The following is a 19994-nucleotide window of genomic DNA, read 5'->3' as shown; positions in this document are numbered from 1 at the left end:
CCGGAGCCCGCGGCCTCCAGTGGAGTAACTTTGCTGAAAATGTTGGGGGGGACAACATGACAACTGAAAAAAGGGGCAGGGTGGAGTGGGCAGATGTTGGCACTGAGGGATAAATCTAAAGTACTACACGGCAAGAGTCCATTGCAGACGTGCTCGGTTATAACTTTCATAAGACTGATGGGTATCTTTAAATGAAATTCTAAAGACACGCCAGTCTTCTGAAACTTAACACCACAGTTGGTCTTTAGAATTAACTGCATTGACAACATTTAAAAAGCCTGCTCCCCCTCTACCTAAAGAGCAGGCGGAAGGGAGCTGGTGTTTGATTATCGCAACCAGGGCAGTTATTGGCAAAAAAAGGGCAGGTCTGTGCTTTATCTAACAGAGCTGGCATTAGCATCTCTCATTAGTGCTGGCCTGAAGCTAGTGAAAATCATGGTGCGGCAGTGCAGAAAGGGCGTTTGGCCTAGTGGATTTATACATTGAGGTAACTTCTTTGCTTTATGTGTTTAAGTGTGGGAACAGTATGGCAAGCTCGTCAGAATCATATACACAAAACATTCCAGTGTGCTCTTGTATGGACATTGGGCACATCAGACAAAAACAGGTATATGTGCTGTTCCATAAGGGAGCACCACAGAGACGCCATTAACCAATAGGGTGGCGACTTGCGCAGCGCACAAATCATTTCTGCAAACATATCACTGTATTGATTTGCCATTGGCTACTGTCTGCATGGTGACAGACAATGAACTCTACTTTCCTAATCAGCGTGCCAAGTGACATTGAGTTGCCATCTGGTGTGTGCGCTAGGCAGTGGCTTGTTTAGACAATGAAAAGACCTTTGATGCTGAGCAGATTAAGTCCATGTTCCAAAGCAGCCACCAGTATACTTAAGCAAGAAAAGTAGAGTTAACCTTCCCAAGCATGCGCCATATGTAACTAAAAAGTAATATACAAAAAAAACTTTTTGGTGTGTCAAATAAAGAGACATGAAAATAAAGAAAATAGTTTTAAACGTTCCTGTGTGGCATTTTAATTCTCTTTGAATAATGCATAGGTTTGGTCAGCTAACTGATACTTGTGCTGGCCTGGTGAATACAAATGCCTCATGTTCAGTTCTTCAGACTGAAATGTTAAGCACATACTGCGTAAAAACAATGGCTTGTTAAGTGAGCCAAATTTATAAATTGCCCCACTTGAAAGGCTGTCAGCACAAAGAATAAGGGGCGTGGGTGTGCGACTCCAGAGCACCTCACAGGAGCACTCACCGACCAGAACAGCTGGCTGCTTAATCTGTTGTCCAGTACCCTGTCCCACTCTGCCACACCTTTCAGGGGACACAACGCAAACCTGCCCCTACACCAACCCAGTTACACTTGGTGCCACTAATCCAGGGGATATCCCTGTAACCTCAACCGCTCACTCACCCAGGCCCTCTTCAATGCCCATTTGTTTCCCCTTCCAGACCTTGTCCTCCTCCCCATTCACCACGTGCATTGCTTCCCCCTCCAGGTGCCTGGCCTGGCCCGTCCCCTTTCATGGACCATCCGGTCCAGAAAGGACGTGTCACACTACCTTTTTCAGCAATGGATGGTGTGCCTCCTTCACCCAGGCCCACCCCTTCAGTGCACTGCCTTCTGGAAGAATGAGCCCAGCCCCCAACAGAAATTAACAATGCACTCGCATCCCCATTATCCAGGGAAAATAAGTCATACTGCTGCTGTGCCATATAACCTTAAAATTACGTTCATCACAAGAATGTAAATTGTGAGGCAAGGGCTAAAAGTATCAGCAATACCCCACGTTCTCTTCTACATACTGTTTGCCTCCATCATTGTTGTGGAAAAACACAAGCTGAGACCTCCTCCTCCTGCAGACGCTTTACTGGCGGGTGTGACTGGCAAGGGGGCCCGGGCCGCATGGAAGACTCCTAACAGAGCATTAACTCTAGATCTCAGGCAGTGTCCTGCACATTATGCACATGGAACGGGTTTAAAAGTAAAGCACTGAAGATGTTCCTAAGGCACACTTAAAATGCAAACATAGCAAAGGATCCTGTCTGTCTTCCGTGTCAGGAAGAACACCCTACTCCAATTCTGGGCCATGCTTTTATTTCCATTTCAGCCCTTTCATTTCTATTGAAGTGGCCCAACACCACAAAGAAGTGAAACCCTAGTGCTGGGACATTGTGTGAGGTGGCAACCCGGTGCAGTGTGTAGAGAGCCCAGTAGAGGGACTGCAGTGTGTACAGAGGTCGGTGTGTTTGTACACGAAGAGCTAGAGAAGGCGCACATGGCTATAGGAAGGGCTGCAGTGTTTTTAGTGGACAACAAACGGGTTGCATTGTGTGTACAAATGGCTATAACTGTGGATGAAATGTGTACAGAGGGTAATAGTGGAGGGGTTGCAGTGTGAAAATCTCCCTATCTCTGTCCACGCTCGCAACTTAGGCATTCACTTTGACTCCTCTCTCTCTTTTTCCCATCCTATCTGTCACCTCTCGTGCCTGACGCTACCACCTCTTTAATATTCGCAAAGTCCGCCCCTCTCTCACTTTCCATGCTACTAAACTTTTAATCTCCTCCCTTCCCTTCTCTCGCCTCTTCTACTGCTCCTCCTTACTCTTTGGACTACCTACTTCTCATCTGACCCCTCTCAAATCTATCTACCATTCTGCCGTCCGTCCGTACCCTCTGTCTCCTCTCCTCCCGTGACTCCATCTCTGCTTCCCTTTCCTCCCTTGGCTGGCTTCCTTTTCACTCCCAACTTAAATTTCATTTTCTCTGCTTAATCTTTAAATCTCTCCATGGTCTTGCTCCCCCTTATCTCTCCTCCCTCCTCTCTTTCTACACTCCCTCCCGCTCCCTTTGTTCTGCTGACCACTTCCTTCTCACTGTTCCTCCATCCCCTTGTGCCCCCTCCCGTTTCCGCTCCTTGAAGCGTTTTGGAGTAAAGCGCTATATAAACATAATAAATACAAATACAAATACAAAATAGGCTGTAGTGTTGTACAAAGGGTTACAGAGGTATGGATGCAATGTGTACAGAGGAGGGGCTGCAGTGTGTTCTACAAAGGACTGTTTGCGGGGGCTCAGGTGTTAAATGAAAACTTGATGGGCTGCATTGTGTATGGAGGGCAATGGAGAAGGGACTGCATTATCTACAGTGGCTTCAGTGTGTACAGGGGCTGCAGTGTGCCATACAAAGGGCTGTGTGCCGTATGGCAGCAGTGTCGTACAAGGGGCTATGTGCTATGGCTGCAGTGTGTACAGAGTGTAATAGAGATGGGGCTACAGTGTGGCGTAGAAAGGGCCATAGTGGTAGGGCGTCAGTGTGTGCAGGCAAAGGGCTGTGCAGTATGGCTGCAGTGTCATTCAAGGGGCTATGTCCTATGGCTGCAGTGTGTACAGAGGGTAATAGAGATGGGGCTACAGTGTGGCGTAGAAAGGGCCATAGTGGTAGGGCTTGAGTGTATGCAGTGTGCCATACAAAGGGCTGTGCGGTATGGCTGCAGTGTCGTACAAGGGCCTGCGTGCTATGGCTCCAGCATGTACAGAGGGTAATGGAGATGGGGCTGCTGCAGTGGGGCGTGGAAAGGGCCATAGTGGTAGGGCTTCAGCGTGTGCAGGCGATGCAGTGTGTCATATAAAGGGCAGTGTGGTGTGGCTGCAGCGCGCACAGAGAGTTGGGGCTGCAGTGTCTGCAGACATTGGCATTGTCAGCTGCTGCAGGAAGCAGGTTGGCCAACTTCACAAAATGGTTTCTTGGGACACGTTAGACATGGAGGCGCATCGGAAACAGACTAGTTTGTGTGGCACATCATCCATAATGCACCATTAGCGCCCCTCTTTCCCCTTGGCCCCCATATTCCCTTTTATGGTAACCTTAGTGGCAAAAGGCATTTCAACATACAAAAACTGTGCAAAATAAAAACGATCAAGTTGGCTGTAGGGCTGGTATGCATACATGGAACTCACTGGCATATTAGATTTTTCCCCTAGTGCAGTGGTCTTCAAACTAGGGGTGTCTGAAGGGGGGGAGCACGAGGCTCTTCAAAAAGCAATTAGGGTGACAGTTTACAGCAGCTATGGCATCTAGGGCAGGCCCAGCAATGGTATTTGTACTCAGCGGCTGGGGAAGTGGGTGGGAGGGGTTGGGCTGGGTGCAGCACAAGGATTTCTGAGGCACTGTGCAGCAAACATCATGCAGACGGCATCATTTACATTTGTATTGGTCAGAAGTGACCGCTCAGAAAATAACACTACAAGGAGTGTCATCAGACGTTGATACTCGGGGCATAACTGGTAGTGAAATTAAAAGACATTTCCATGTGTCAGCCAAGAGACACAATGGGGGTCATTACGAGTATGGAGGTAGCCATGGTGCTATTAGTGCCATGGCTACCCCCATACCGGATACCGTGTCCGGGTTCCCTGAATGGGGAATTACCGGGCCATTGCAACCTTGGAGGACCCGGTATTTCCCCATTCAGGGAACCCATCCCCATTCCCATTCGAGCCCCCACATAGGGCTCAATGGGAATGGGGAGGGAGCTAACAACGGGCCTGTTAATAACGTTTTTAGACCAGTTCCCTGGTCCTTTAGCGGCTCCCACTAAGAGCGCCTGGTAAAACCAGCCACCCTTAGCGGGACCGGCTAAACGACCTCGTAATGCGGCAGTAAGGGGTTAACGGCACCGGCACCCTTACCGGCGCCGTTAACCCCTTACCGCCAACCTCGGAATGAGGCCCAATGACTTTTTGTGGGCTTTCATGCATAGCTGGTTACTATTATTGCACAAGTAGTAACTTTTTAGTCTAGCAACCCATCAGAGTGAATTTGATTTTTATTAAAAAAAAGATGCACATTCAATTAATTCCTTGGTCTTCAAGTTCAAATGTTGGCAGCTGAGCTAACACATATTAGGATTAAACATTTGCCCAGGATCACACACTTGGGTTAAGTAGCAAAATCGGGATTTTGGCCCAGTGTGCGATGTACGTATCTTCTCGGCTCCAGTTTACAGATGTTTTGGGCAGGCGGTGTATGGGACCGTTCCGCCAGGTCCAGGGCAAAGAAAAGCACGCTGCAAAAACAGGGAGAATGAAAAAACTCTTCTTACCTGCTGTGCTTTGCAATTGCAAATCGATCACTGAATCTTCGTTTGGGTGCTCGCAGTCACAACAACAAGGCTGCAAGCAACTTAGCACGGGCACCGTCGGCAAAAGGCACATTCCTACTGTCACCGTCCGTGGGGGAAAGTGAAACTGTCTGCGCAGTGCGCACGTGCATTGCCCTCGCCTAAAACACTCCAGAAGGTGCCACCCATGCGCGCATGCATATGGGCAGCAGGTAGCAGTGTCATCATTCACCCCACACGCCCACAATAACGAATTTCATTGGCTGACAAACAGCCAATGAAATCATCGTATACTGTAGTATCCAGTCCAGAGAGAAAGCTGCAAACTGGCCCGGCCGGCCTCGGTGCTGCACACGCAGAAGCAGAAAACACTCAGCCAAGCTGGGTTTTATTTTCTGCTTCTGCGTGGGTCAGCCCACAATGCAGCCCCCTGCCTGCCAAAAGATGAAGGGGGACAATAAGGCATGATACAAAGGTTTGGGGGACAAAACCCCCGTGCCCCCTATAATTACGTCCATGGTGGCCTCCTAGCAACGCGTACCTGGGTAGTCCACAGAACTCCCAAGAGCTCTGTAAAGATGCCATGGCATAAAGCATCAACCCACAGGTATTGCCATATCTGGACACACCTTTACCTTCCTGTTTTTGCACTAAAGAACACATCACATTTTTTAAAATACTTTTCTGAGTTCCTTTTTTGATTTTGTGAAAATGTATCCAATAGCCTTACTTGCGATGTCCTGAAGAAGGGCACTGTTAAGCAGCTTGCCACCGGAACACCCTAATCCTTTTTCTGGTACAGGGGCATTAAGCAGTACCCTATAAACTTGCTTTAATAGAAAAAATAGCACACGTTCTATAGTACTATAAGATCTTAATTGTCTACACATAAAAATATGAACATTTATTTCTATTAAATATTGTGGAGTCTTGACTGAGAGTTGGCTGGTACCTGTGAATTGCCTGCCATTACTCTGCTGCTGCTGGACCCTAGTCTGCCTTCCCTGTGAACCTGAAGGTGGAGCCTGCTTCGTGAAACACTTTCAATCGCCATCCGAACACGGAGCGTAGTAGAGTGTTGGCTGAGTGTAAGCTGAGGAGCTGCACGTCCTGAGCTGACTGGATGGAATTGCTCCCCGACCCGGGTCGCCAACAGCGCACCCTCCGGCAGGCACGATTACAGAAGGCAGAGCTGACGGAGATGTCAGATGTTTTTGCCACGAGGGAGCCAGAGGAGGCGTCTCCTAAGGATCAAGGTAACTCTTATCCCGCTGTACTCGATCATCAGAGGACTTTTACCTTAGTACTCATTGCTTGGAAAACAGTCCTGCCTCTATGTCCTTTTCCTCTGAGTGACTCACAGCCCCGCACAGTGTTCACCCCGCCCGCAACCTTGCAGACTCTTTTGGGAGAAAGGATGGCGACACGTGGTGAGCAGGGGCGCTGAGTATGCGGGTGCTCCGGGGCCTGGGCACTCGCCAGCAGAATGATGTTGGGCCGAGTCCCCCCCCCCAGCCCTTTGTTCCATCCATACTATGTCTCTCTGGCGACCCAGGTAATAGCCGGGTAAAAAACGATGTTTAAAAATTGAGTGACGGATGCAAAGCGCTTGCTTTGCATCTGTCCCTCAATTTCTAAAAATCGTTTTGAATTGGGTGTATTTGTGCATCTGTGCACCCCTCTTCTGAAGAGGGGTGCGCAGATGTAGAGGTACACCCAACCCAAAAGATATTTAAAAATGGAGGCACAGATGCAAAGCAAGTCTGTCCCTCAATTTCTAAAAATTTTTTTGGGTTGGATGTATTTATGCATCTGTGCACCCCTCTTGGCAAGAGGGGTGCACAGATGTAGAGGTACACCCAACCCAAAACGATTTTTAGAAATGGAGGCACAGATGTCTGTCCCTCAATTTCTAAAAATCGTTTTGGGTTGGGTGTATTTGTACATCTGTGCACCCCTCTTGCATTGCATCTGCGGAGGGAGGTGGCAGGGAGAGGGCAAATGACACTGTTGGCATGTCTCTGAGTGTGCACGTGGTGAGTGTGAATGCTATGGGTGGGATACGGAGGCGTTGAGGGAGGTAACTCCCCTGAATTCTAAGGAAGGTAACAGCATGGGAGAGGGTGGAGTGTCAGGTGAGGTGGGATCACCTTCTTGGTGGGGGGGTAGCAGGGTGGGGGCAGTATAATGTGATCACTTGTCCTTTTGAAGACCACACAAATCGGCCGAAATAAATTGGTCTTTTTTGTATTTGTTCTTCAAAATGCAGAATGATCACATAGAACCCAGTATGGACCTTGCCATACTGTTGACCTTGTTCAGTGTAATAGCATTCAATGGGACAGTACGTGCAGGGCCTAATGGTGCAGAGCTAATGGGCTTCTATATTTTTAAAGAGACAGTAACAGCACTTCTCAGCAGGGCTGTTTAATCTATTTTCTACTAGAGCTGCCATATTTGAAATGGGGCAATGCTGGTACTCCTCAGTTAACTCGCTAAACAGGGCTTCTATAATTGTAATACTATGCTTTTGTTGAGGCAATGCTAGTTCATCTTAGTGGGGCTGCTATACTTTTGATGGGACAACATCCGCACTTCTCAGTTGAGCTGCTACACTCTTATTGACAAGGCCCCAGCAGTTCTCAGCAGAGTTATTTATTTTTATTTTTATTGGTTTTTTATAATGTGCGTAATACCCAGAGGTTTCTAAGCATGGACCGAGGGATCAAACCTGTGTTGCGCGAACCGAGGGATCGAACCTGTGTTGGTCTGTGTCGTCTTGCTTCCAAGGTGAGCACGTTGCCTCTGAGCTATCCTCCCAAGACTCTGAGGATCTGAAGCACATTTAATGATACAGAACCAGAACTATTGAGCAAGTCTGATATCATCTTGATCATCATCAGAATAACTCAACACTGTTGTGGTTATACACGAGCTAATATATTTAAAGGGATGGAATTACTCAGAATGTAGCAGCACTATTCAATAACCCAAAGTGCTTAAGCATAGTTAATGTGAAAATACTACACTTCTCACCATTGGGACAGTACTGCCACTTCTCACAGAGGTTTCTACACCTTTTATGGGGCAGCACTGATCCAGCCTACTAGAGAGCTTAACTTTTAATGGCACTTCTCAATAGGACTGCTATACTTCAATAGGGAATGACCAACACTACCCCGCAGGGAATTGCATACTCTTGCTGCCACTGAAGCAGCACTTCCACCCACCACAGCTGCTTTATTTTTAATGGCACAGTGCGTGTACTTCTCAGCCACTCTGCTTTACATTTAAACAGACCAAATTGTCATTTCTCAGCAGGACTGCAACACTATACCATTGTGTTCTGTATGTTGAGTGCTTCTTCACCACCAATGTGGGTCCATGGCACTCTCCCACTGTCTCAATAGCAGATCTGGCTACATTCAATTGGCAACAGGCATGTCCCAAGCTGCCTGCTGTCCATAAACTGCCGCTCAGAATGTTGGAAGCTGTGATGGGGCAAGAAGGGATAGAAGGCTCGAGCCTGTAGGATAGCAGAATCAGCAGGGTCTTAAAACCTGCTCACTCATTCTGGAGTGAGGGGCCATGGGGCAAAAATGAGCCTCATCCAACATACAGGGGGTTGTTACCCCTTTATCTCTCCTGAATGAAAGAATGAGCTCTCTCTGACACAAGTTATCACCCCTGCACACACAATGAATGAATATGGTATGGATCTATAGATCGAGAAAACTGGAGTGAGAATTCAGAGTGTTTTAACAGAAATATAATTGTCTTCCCAGATGGGAGACTGACGCCATTAATATACATGGGGTCACTGAGATGACCAAGAGTGAAACTGTATGTTCAATTGTGATATTACCAGCAACAGGTATACTATGCTTCAAGGAGTGAGGTGCCCACTCAATATATCACACTGAATTCTTGCCCAAAGAGCCTTGGCCAGAGTTTCACACTGAAGAAGTGAGCCTGGGATTCAGGGTCTGCAGCCCACACACAGGCATGAGATTCCCATGCACCCACTTGTGAGATGTGCACCAAATTAGTGAGATTGTGCCCCAAGGTAGGAGGCACACGCACAGCCTTTGCTCTTAGGTTTGACACACTCACAGGATGGGATGGCATTTCGTTCTCTCATCCTAGTTGTGTTCTCTCTGCCTTTTGAGGGCTACTACAACCTGGATGATTTTAGAGCGGTGGAGTAGGGGCAGTGTTGGTCTACTGGAATGCAACTGGAAGGCTGAAACCTCCTTACTTGACATTAGTATATGCAGTACATGATAGCCAATGTTTCCACTGTTCAGCGCTCCCCCTACTCCCTTTGCACCAAGTTGGTGACTACGTGCAAATGCGGTCATATAACTGCTGGTGATGTCATTTCCTATATTTGGGCACCCCCCGGGAAAATCATAAGTCGGCTTCCCTGGTGATGAGGAGGCCTTGTTGGCTCCCTACGCCACGTCCACTCCAACAGGCTTTGTCCCAGTTCCCCCATCCCAGGAAATCATGTGTCCCCAGAAATTGGCACTTACTCGAGACCTTCAGGCAAGAGCTGGCAAAACAAACATACCTTACCCGGCACTGAAGAAAATAGCAAAATCTGTGGCTGACCTGGGCAGACTAAAATGGCACTTTAGGGGCCCAGGCCTGGGTGTGGCTCCTATATTAAATTGTGGCTTGAGAAAAGACTCTGCAGCCCCACCAGAGGGGTGGGGGGACCTGACAGATGAAGATCTGTTACCTACTGCAGAGAAAGTAGACTCTGTGCACTCCCCGGATCCTCTCCCTGTGCAGCTGAATGCAGCGAGATGGAGTGTCTTGGAGCCGCCAATTTCTACATCGGGTGATACAGCAACGGGCAAAACATACTTTAAAGTTTCGGTACCTACAATATCAGCTGCTCTAAAGTTGTCACAATCTGCTTGGCAAACATCCGTAGTCGTGTATGAGGCCCTTATCAACTGCCCTGATCTTGTGAGGGACAACGGCAGAGCCACCCCCCCTTGTGGCCGCTCCCATGGCTGATGCAGTTGAAGTGGTGCAGTCGAGGTGTCCCTTGTTGGCTGCCAGGCTGACAAGTGATATTGCCAGCTTGACCCTCAGTCTGGGTGTTGGAGAGAACAGAAAATCCAGGAGACGAGTTTCAAGGGGAACCTTTGGCGTTGATGTCCCTGATTTTGGGGCCCCAGCAAAGCAGATAAGAAGAGCTTCAACCTTGTACGACATGCCATCTCCGGCTATACAACCAAAAGACACTAAGGCCGGCCCTGACATTGCAACAGAAGTTATGAGACTTGAGGAGGATAAAGGTGATTACCATCTGACGCAGAATAGCTCCGTAACACTATAGAGGTAACCAGCGGGGAGTCAGGGTTCCGAATCCTCTTCTGCAGCGTCAAGCACTTAAGGAAAAAGGACCCCTGGGCTACAACGAATATCGACAAGAAAAAAATATTTGGGAAAAAAATTAGCACAGCCCCTTGGCCTTCAGAGGAAAATCAGGAGACGGCATGGCTTGCCCGCCTTCAAGCAAACATTTTGTCCTCAGTCTCCATTACACTAGCCCCTTATCTAAAACTCTATGAAAACTTAAATGAGAACTATAAGGACTTAATTACTTTGCTAGCCTTAATGCAAACGAAGATGTTACATGTGGAAACATTCATAATGGCTATCAAAGAAAAGAGTTGCAGAGAAAGGGAACGAGAAGGAGTTATCCTAAAATGCCCGATTGACCTAAAACAAGAGGCAAGGTCGGATAAGAAAACTTTCCTAGAAGTAGTAAGAGACATTGTTCTATGTATACAACCTGCCGTGCAGAACACAGAGATTCAACAAATTAACCTAGAAGGGTCACCACCGGCTGGTAAAATGCAGAAATGAAACCTGATTACAAGCCAAGTTGTGGCCAGCAAGAGCTCCTCTCATTGAGTCAGAGAAAAATCCCCTGATGACAGTGGAGCCTATAATCTATCAGGATCTAGACTCCAGTATGGTAGAAATGTCAACCGTAGGGGTCGGCAGTGAAGTAGCAATGCAAATAGCAGGCACCCTTCCTGCCAACGAGCTAACAGAAAGGCAGATACCTTTTTAATATTTGTGCAGTGGAATAAAAACAGCTCCAATCCTAGGACCATGGAAAAGAAGCTGGATCAGTTGAAGAAGACAAAAAACATGCAAAGAACTAAAAAGGGCAAAGCTCGAGGATCTCGTAGCTTCTTGAGAAATGTCAAATCTGTTCTCTCTACAGCTTTTCCCCAGCGGAACACACCACAAGGAAGACAACTCATGAACTCGAAGCTGCAGGTGGAAAAAGAAGAATGGCCATAGGGGCTCCATAACCCTTGCACAGAGACCAGATTCGAATCAGAGATGGTGGGAGACTCGCTTTTGTAGTTGTCCACTTATGAGGATGTGGACGATGAGGACGAGGACAAATCGAATATCAGACCTCCAATACTATTGTTAACATCTCAAGGGAGCAAGGATCACAAAGCTCTGAGGAAAAAGGGGGCAACTTACAAATGCCTACTGCAAGCCCCTGGAGCCAATCCTACAACTTCCAAATCTTGGCGGAGCGAAGAGCCAGAGTTACTGGTCCAAAGATGTCTCCGGACATAACTCCTTCAGTGATAATGAGCAAGTTGATTGAAAACTCTAGACAGGAATTCAGCTTGCCCCAGGAAAATGGTCATATCAAAAAGGGACTAGTGGTGACCATAAGACACAAAACATAAACACCACAGAGGCTTCCCCTAAATGTTCAAGAAGCAAAAATGCTTTTGACCATGGGATTATGCTGGAGAGGATTTTGAAGGCAAATGACGGTCTCATATTAAATCATTCAAACACTCTTTGTCTTTTCCACCATGTGCCAAAACTCAGAGTGGTGGAAAGTGAGGACATAAAGATTGTTGGTTTTAAAAATGAAAGGAACACTGACAAAGTGTGGTTACACATGAGGTCTGCTTCTTTGATTACGCTGCTGCTGGACGCGAGAGATGATCTGCGAGCACTGGGCTTCGAGCTGCGGTCTAATGAGAGCCCACAAGCAACAAGAATTGGGGGTGGGTGTATCCCAGAGAAAAGATATATTGGAGAGAAATACCTCCCCAAAACCCGACGCAAGCAATAGACCAAGCCATACAAAAAATATATTGTTTGCATCAAATGATCCACAAGACGTTGATACTATTGGTAAGCAGGGTCGGGTCAAGCCATCTTTACCTAAGGATTTAAACCAGTTGAAAATAACGTTTGAAAAAGATGACTCAAAAACAGCTTGTAAAAGACTGGTACAGGAGGAACAATGTTCAACATTAACTTCTGAAAAAGAGAATTCGTGGGCATGGATGGCCAGGGCCTTAGTTGTAGAGAATGGGTGAAACCTTGAGCTTTGGATCATTGAACACCAAAGGTTTCGTCCATCTCTTCTAAAAACTAGACCCCGTTGTAGTTAGTCTCGACATAATATGTATGCAGGAAACCTGGTCGAGGGAACCAGCGCTGGTTGACGGTTTCACTGTATACTAAAATAAAGCAATAAAAGGAACCCATTGTAGGCCTTCAGCCGGCCTTCTTATGTTGGTAAAAAGTGATGTGAACCCAGTAGTCACCGAGATTTGTAACCCCAATCCGTTTATTCAAATAATGGCCCAAACCTCCTCAGACCTGGAAGGAGAGACCCGGAGCCGTACAACCCTCTTTAACGTCTACTGGAATCCAGATTATCAGGAATCTAGCTCCTTCATTGACACAGTGATGTCCTGGGTTGACTTTTAGTATCACCCGAAGTGATTCTCTGTGGGGACTTAAATATTGACCGCCTGAAAGAGGGCCATCATGAAAATAGACCCATCAATGGGGGAAACTGGCGCAAATGCCAAAGAACAAAGGACTGGCTGGAGGCTACAGAAAATCGAGGTCTTGTTATGCTTAATGGACAAATTCCAGGAGATATCCCGGGTGCCCTCACCTGGCAAAATGGCCTTAGTAAGGCCAATTGGATTACTTTTTTGTTTCAAGCAATTTATGCGATTCAATATCAAGGTTTAGTGTATCTAATACTGAAAACAGCAACCACAATTTAATAAGCCTAATTAAAAGGACCCAAAATAAAAAGAAAAGCATTCTTTGGCCACAAATGGTGGAGGTAGAAGGAGGAAGACAAAGATTAAGATTGAAACCAGAAGTGATTCCGAACATGACTGATCATCTCCGGGTATGGCAATCAGGCAATGAAACAGGAGTTGAATATTATTTTGTCCTAGAGATGTTTAAAGAGAAGTATGTTAAAAAAAGCAAACCAAACTTCAAACCTATACACTCATAGGACAAAGAGGTAGCGGCACAGAAGAGGCTCCTACAGACCGCTTTAAGAAAACTCAGGGCCTCCCCGCTAGTGAGCATGTAAGCTCTTATAAAAACATTTTAAAAAGAAAATACAAAAATTGGCTGATCTCGTATAAGTAATGTTAGGGGCTCTGTTGAAGAACAACTCTAGGAGGCTCTGGCAGATCATAAACAGGGAAAACTCAACCAACTCCGTCCTTCAGCTTAACCCGATAACAGAAAGTACCTGGGTAACTTACTTTGGAAAGCTTTACTCGACCCATAACCAACACGTAGAATTTCCTCCAGCAGCGCCAAGAATGACATGGAACATTGAACTTGACAGAGTGGAAATTCTAGCTCAAATAAAGAAAGTCAGTAGATCCTGTGCACCAGGTCTAGACGGACTGGCAAATGTGATGCAGCGATCTGCCCCGGAAGCATGGGCTGACTTCTGTGTGGTCTTGTTTCAAAGAATTCTATAAACCGGGCAGGTGCCACTATCATGAAAAATTGTGGTAGTGGTAACTAGCTTCAAAAAAGGAGACAGAAAAGATCCAAAAAACTACAGGCCGATTGCGCTATTAGATGTGTTGAGGAAAGTATTTGCCTCCATTCTACTCATACGTCTAAATGACTGGCCAACACTAGCTGGATGTTACGGCTGTCGCCACACAGATTTTGTGAAAGAAGTGGCCTGCAAATTAAATCTACTTCTAATGAACATGCTGATGATGCAAGCAGTCAAGGGTCCCAGCAAAATATATTTGTCCTGCGTGGATTTGGAACATGCTTTCGATAGCATACATCGACACATTTTTGGGCTGAAGTGGAAATAAGAGGGTGCCCTAAGGACCTATTAGCGGCAATAAAAGATCTATACACAGGAACGTCCATGAAAATCAGACTCAACCAAAATGGTACCTTAACCAAAAGCATTCCAACATCGAAAGGCCTGACAAAGGGCTGCCTGATGGCTCTGGCACTATTTAAATTTTACATTGAATATCTAAAAGAAGCGCTGGGCCAGGGCCGTACTTTTTCGCAAAAAATATCTGTCACTGACGTGGGGTGGCTTGTGTACACGGACAACCTGGTACTGCTTGATCTTACACCAATTGGCCTCCAAAGAAAACTTGAACTCCTGCAAAACTATGTCCGAAAAACGACTTGATGATTAATTCAAAAACCCCAGAAATCATTGTATTGGAAAATCGGAAAAGGGAGGAAAAAACATTTGCAAGGATGGCTGTTGAAAAAAACGGGATCCGGCCATTTGATCGGATAAAATATCTTGGAGTGACAATTAGTGCCAGTGCCTGTGACCCTGCATGGGCCAAAAGTCTAAAGGACACAACAAAAAACATGACTGTACAAGTCCTAGTTGTAGGGCGCAAGTACTGCAAGTTTTCATTGGAACCCGTCATAAAGTTCTACAACCAAAGGGTAGTGCCATCACTTACCTATGCAGCAGAGGCCTGCCTGGGTTTGCCCTGGGAAACATGGGAGGTCCTGGAAGGGTACTTTTGGAAAAAAGTCTTAAGACTACCATCATGTGTGCCCATGGGGGTAATCAGAAGTGAAGTAGGCCATCTGTCCCTATGCAAGAGTGTTCTGGAATTCCATTCACCTCTTCAGAAAACTACAGCTACTTACTTGCTCACCACAATTCTAGGTGCTGGCGACGAATCAACCAAGAATCCAAGACCCCATACTGAATGTATGGCTTAACCAATGTCAATCAATGTTAGTGAATCTGGGAATCTCTACAGAAACCCTACGTAGAAACCCGCTTTTGGCAAAGAGGATCATATGGGGGGGATGATTGGGACAAAACAGAACAAATAATAGCAAATTCAAATGTTCACACGCTCTCAAAAAGCCTGCCAACAAACCTGAATGTGACACCCATTTATCTGAAGAGATCCTTTAGTGTGAAACAAAGAGATTCGTGGCTTAGATTTCATCTAAACATAATATGAACAAAGGTAACCCTTCGAAGATATGGTGTGTAGGCGCTGGATGATAAATGTCGCCTCTGTAACACCGAGCAGGAGAGCCTATAGCACTTACTCCTTTTCTGTCCAAACTTAAGGTCCTTAAGAACAACTTATTTTCATGACCAATTGAAAGACCAATACAGAACTGACGCAGAGGTCTGGTGGGAGCTCCTATGTGGGGCGTCAAAGAAAAACGTGTTATAGCCCTTGGTAAATATTTGGAAACCACTATGAAAAGATTGGGAGAGTTTGAAGAAGGAAAAATATAGACTCCCTCTTTCTCCATTACCTCTGCTATTCCAAATCCGGTCTTGGAATCTCATGTTTTGTATTTGATTGATTTCTTTTTCTTTTTTTACCTTACCTTAAATTTTTTAAAACCTTTTTTATGATTGTGACGTAAGTTTCTATTGTGTGTGCATTGATGACTCAATTTGGAACCAAGGAACTTGCTGTTGATGAGTTATGATTGGCAAAAGTTTAAATAAACTAAATGTCAAAAAATAAAAAATAAAAATATGGTAATATCTACAAGTATGTATAGATAGTGTGCAAATGCACAGTAATGGGAGTTTAGAACAAGAATCAAATGGTCTCACAGTTTGAAGAATCAATGCACTCTAGTGTCACTTGTACAGTGTAGAGGGACTGGTAGCACGTGAATGCCACCGGAGGAACAGAAGAGCATGGGTGGATAACAGAGGGTACTACGCACTGGAATCATTAAAATGTAAAGAAAGTTTGAAATATGTACGAGAGACAGAGGAGAATAGTACTGAGAAGAAACACAGTGCAAGATATACATGGTACAGAAAAGGTAAATCAAACGTTTTTCAGGAATCCCATCTGGAAGTCATCATGATATGCCTAAAGGACGTAGGAAAAGATCCAAGATCCAAATCAATCCAGCCATTCCAGTACGTACATGGAGGGCACACTGATACATAGTCGGGACATACTGGAGGAAGGCAAGGGATATGATATATGATATGATATTTTATTTATAGCACGCCCATGCACAAGTGTTTCAAGGCGCGACGATTGGGGATGCTGCTTTATAGGTAAAATGCTTTAAACTGGCCTTGTGCGTAGGCGTGAAGGGTGGTCCAATGAGCTTGGAGAGCACAACATTGAGATCCAGAAAGATCTGGGACATGGGAACACAACTATCCTGGTTATACAGAAAGAATGCTAAGAAAGTGAAGGCATGGGGAGGAGTATACTTAAAGAATCCAACGGGCAGATACAGCACTGTCGTGACAGGGAAGGAAAACGACAGGATGCCGATGGAAGTGGAAAGACACAAGACAAGATTTGGATGATACGGGAGAAATCTTAGAAAAGAAGGAACACGTGACAGGATTCTGATGATATCAGATAGACACATGGCAAGATTTGGGAGCTATAGAAGGACAACAAGTATACAAGTGGAACCCAGTACACGACAACAATGAAAAAGTAGGAACACAAACAAGAATCCGATGGTATGGGAAGAACTCAATTCAAGAGGTTGCTAATACAAGAGAAAAACAAGCACACGATTGCACAAATGGAATACAAGACAAGGTTTCAAATATAAGGGATGAACCTAAGGCACGCATTTGATAATACAGGAGACACAGAATGTTAAAATCATGTGAGTGCAACTGAAGTAAAAGGTCAGATGATAAGGAAGTTGTACAAGACAAGATTCTGATGATACAGGAGGGGCACAAGATCCGATTTAGAAAATACAGGAGGTAAACAAGAATAGAATCAGACAAGTGGAACACAATGCAAGATTGTGATATGTGGTGAACATAAGACAAAAGAATGAAACTCCAGAAGGACAAGATTGGTATTATTTAAGTGCAAATGAAGACAAGGTTCCAATGATAAGGAAGGAATACAAGAGTCTGATGATGCAAGAGGAACACATGACATGATTTTAATGATGTAGTAGATACAGAAGACACAAAGGAGAAGATCCTGATGATACAGTAGACACGAGGGAGAAGATCCTGATGATAAAGGAGACACGAGGGAGAAGATCCTGATGATGAAGGAGACGCAGAGGAGATGATCCTGGTGACAAAGAAGGAGCACAGGATAATATCCTGGTCATACAGTAGAAACACAGGACACAATTCTGATGATGCAGGAGAAGATCCTGATGCTAACATAAACATGCAGGATAAGATCCTGATGATACAGGAGAAAAACAAGACAACATCCTGGTCATTCAGAAGAAACACAGGACAAAATTCTGATAATAGAGTAGAAACACATGACAAGATCCCGATGATACAGGAGACACACGGGAGAAGATCCCAATGATACGTGAGACACACAGTAGATAATACTGAAGTTACAGAAGAGACAAAGGTGAAGATGCTGATGATACAGGAGACGTGCAGAAGAGCAGCCTGATGATAGAGGAGATACCAGGGAAAAGATCCTGATGATAAAGGAGACACACGGGAGATGATCCTGCTGATAAAGGAGATATGCAGGAGAAGATCCTGATGATAAAGGATACTACCAGGAGAAGATCCTGATGATAAAGGATACTACCAGGAGAAGATCCTGATGATAAAGGAGATATGCAGGAGAAGATCCTGATGATAAAGGATACTACCAGGAGAAGATCCTGATGATAAAAGAGATATGCAGGAGAAGATCCTGATGATAAAGCAGATATGCAGGAGAAGATCCTGATGATAAAGGAGATATGTGTAACGCTCACCTGATTCCCGCAGAGGCGCCGGTCTTGACTGGGTGAATGCCGTATCTTCAAAGGTGATGTGTAACACACGGTTGGCTCTTTGGGCTGGACCTCTGTGCACTGTATGTCTGACTCGAAGAGTAAGATGTCTTAGGTAAGTGAACGCCGAGCTCTCCATCTGCCTCGGGGCAGGGTGCCGTAACCAGCTTCTTCACTGGATAAGGGTGCAGGCCTCTTGACCTCAGAGGACTGCTGTCCGTCGTTAACTGCACGAACGGTAAGTTCTGGGCACTTCAAATGTCTTAAAAGTCTTTTGTAATGATATCTCTTGTTTTGCAGGGTTCCGGCGATGGCGGATGGCGGGCTGATAAGAGTTGAGGATCGAACCCGCGTGAGGAATAGAAGCGCCTGGAAGCACGTAAGTAAGCGCTTGTAGCCTGCTTCACGATGCGCACTAACTGTCCCTTTTATCTTGCAGGTACAAGTTCGGACCTTTAGAGAAGCTGAAGGGTGCTGGAATACCCACTGGATTCGGCGTGGGAAGGAGTAATGGCACGTGAGTAATAAAGTTGCCCAATGTCTTTAAACGCACCTTCTTTTGTCTTTCAGATGCGGGATGCAGCGCCGAAGGCCTCCGGAGCGTGCGAAGAGCTGGTAAGCTTTTGTCTTTCAGATGCCGGTATGCAGTGCGAAGACCTCCGGAGCATGCGAAGAGTAGGTAAGCCTTTGTCTTTCAGATGCCGGAATGCAGCGCGAGGCGTTGGTGACAGCCGATGGACCAGGTAAGAGATGCGCTGCCACTGAAGACCGTAGTGCTAACCTGTTCTTTCTTTGTCTTTACAGGTGCTGCTGAAGACTGGATTCCAGGATGGTAAGCCTTTGTTCCCTTAGGCCCAGGATCAGAAGACACGATGAGCGTTCTGCTGCAGAGAATGCAGAATAACGCAAAGCAAGATTCATCCATCGGGTGTGGTTTAAATAGCCTCCTGTAGTGCTTAGGTGTCTCCTTCCACAGCCACGCCTAGGTAAGAAAAGAGTTCCTGCTTTCCAGAAGAGTTCCAGTGTTCTGAACCTAGGGAGTGGCTCCTGCCCCACCCAACAGGAAAAGTAGTCCCAAACAGAAGAGGATCAGGGGTTCAACTGGCAGGTAAGTAAGCAGCATGGTCTGCTGCAGGTAAGTCCACCCAAGCATTATGAGCCCGGCGCTTCCAGCGATGGGACTGGGCATCTTTATGAGCCTGGTGCCACTGGCGCCAGGACAGGGTCCAAAAGGTCCCAATTGGGACTGGCTGGCACTCGGAACCGGGGTTATGGGTCTGCTTCCAAGGGAGTCAAGGAAGTCCTGATCTTTTGGAAGCAGAGATCATGACAGCACCCCCCCTCAAGGCCCCTCCCAAACCGGGCTTCTCCGGGGGTTTGGGCTTGTTAGGAAATGTTCGATGAAATCTTTTGATTAGACGAGGCGCGTGGACATATTCTGCAGGTTCCCAGGATCTTTCTTGGGGACCGTAGCCTTTCCAGTCAATCAGGTAAAATAGTTTAGATTTGGAGATCTTGGAATCCAGGATGCTTTTGACTTCAAACTCGAGCTCTCCATCAACTAGAATAGGTTTTGGAGATGTAGTTAGTCGGGTTTGAGGTTGCACGGGTTTTAATAGAGAGACGTGGAAGACCGGATGTATCTTCATGTGAGGGGGCAAGTCCAACTTGACCGCTACTGGATTTACTATGGTAGTGATGGAATAGGGACCAAGGTATCTTGGGTTGAATGTGCGTGGTCCTTTTAGAGGTAGATATTTGGTGGATAACCAGA

The sequence above is a fragment of the Ambystoma mexicanum genome, chromosome 3p (genome assembly GCF_040938575.1).
Source record: "Ambystoma mexicanum isolate Mex_15411 chromosome 3p, UKY_AmexF1_1, whole genome shotgun sequence".
Lineage (NCBI taxonomy): Eukaryota > Metazoa > Chordata > Amphibia > Caudata > Ambystomatidae > Ambystoma > Ambystoma mexicanum.
The sequence above is the reverse complement of the archived record's forward strand: the minus strand, read 5'-3'. Positions refer to the sequence as shown.